Consider the following 1,396-nt stretch of genomic DNA (forward strand, 5'->3'; position numbering starts at 1 on the left):
TCCCATGAACCACTGAACTCGAGGATGCAACATCTCAACATATCCTCAAGTATCTGAATTATCCGCCGGATTGACCATCGGTTTGGGGTGAAAAGGTGCTAAAATGCGCTTGGTACCCAAAGCTTCTTGCAATTTCTTCCAAAATCGTGAGGTGAATCTCGAATCTCTGTCCGACACGATAGAAATAGGTACCCCGTGTAATCTCACAATCTGAGAAACATACAATTCAGCTAGCTTGTCCATTGAGAAATTCGTGCGTACGGGGATAAAGTGAGCCGACTTAGTCAATCTATCAACGACGACCCAAATTGCATCTTTCTTACTTGCCGACACTGGCAACCCAGATACAAAATCCATCGTGACTCGTTCCCATTTCCATTCAGGTATCATGATCGGCTGAAGCAAACCCGTGGGCACTTGATGTTCCGCCTTCACTTGCTGACATACTAAGCACTTCGAAACAAATTCGGAAATGTCTCGTTTCATACCATGCCACCAAAACTGGCGTCTCAAGTCGTTGTACATTTCCGTACTCCCCGGGTGAATTGACATTCGGCTACAATGAGCTTCGTTTAGAATCATCAAAATGAGTTCTGAATTTCTTGGGACACACAAACGATTTCTGAACCTCAAACAATCGTCATCATCAACTTGAAACTTTGATTCCACATTCGGAACACATTCAGCCCGTTTTGCAACCAAGTTATCATTGACTTTCTGAGCTTCTCGAATTTGACGAATCAACAATGGTTTGGCCTTTAATTCCGCCACTAGTACATTGTCAGATAGAATAGACAAGTGTACATTCATCGCTCATAAGGCAAACAGTAATTTATGACTTAAGGCATCCGCAACCACATTAGCCTTTCCCGGGTGATAGTCAATGACAAGCTCATAATCTTTCAACAACTCGAGCCAACGTCTTTGTCGCAGATTCAAGTCTCTTTGAGTCATCAAATATTTGAGACTTTTGTGATCCGAATACACATGGCACTTCTCGCCAAATAGTAATGTCGCCATATTTTTAAAGCAAATACGATGGCAGGTAGTTCGAGATCATGGGTCGGATAATTTTTCTCGTGTGGCTTTAGTTGTCTCGACGCATAGGCCATGACTCGACCTTCTTGCATCAATATGCAACCTAACCCAAGTAGGGAGGCGTCACTATAGATGACAAAATCTTTGCTCGATTCGGCCGCACTAAAATTGAGCTCCAGTCAAATAAGTTTTCGCTGATCAAAACTTTTCGACATTTTTCCGTCCATTCGAACTTAACATCTTTTGAAGTAGCTTCGTCATGGGTGTGGCTATCATCGAGAAACCTTTTACAAACCGTCGGTAGTAAGCAAGTCCCAAAAGCTCGAACCTCAAGAACATTCCTCGGAGGTTTCCAATC

The sequence above is a fragment of the Gossypium arboreum genome, chromosome 4 (genome assembly GCF_025698485.1).
Source record: "Gossypium arboreum isolate Shixiya-1 chromosome 4, ASM2569848v2, whole genome shotgun sequence".
NCBI classification, from domain to species: domain Eukaryota; kingdom Viridiplantae; phylum Streptophyta; class Magnoliopsida; order Malvales; family Malvaceae; genus Gossypium; species Gossypium arboreum.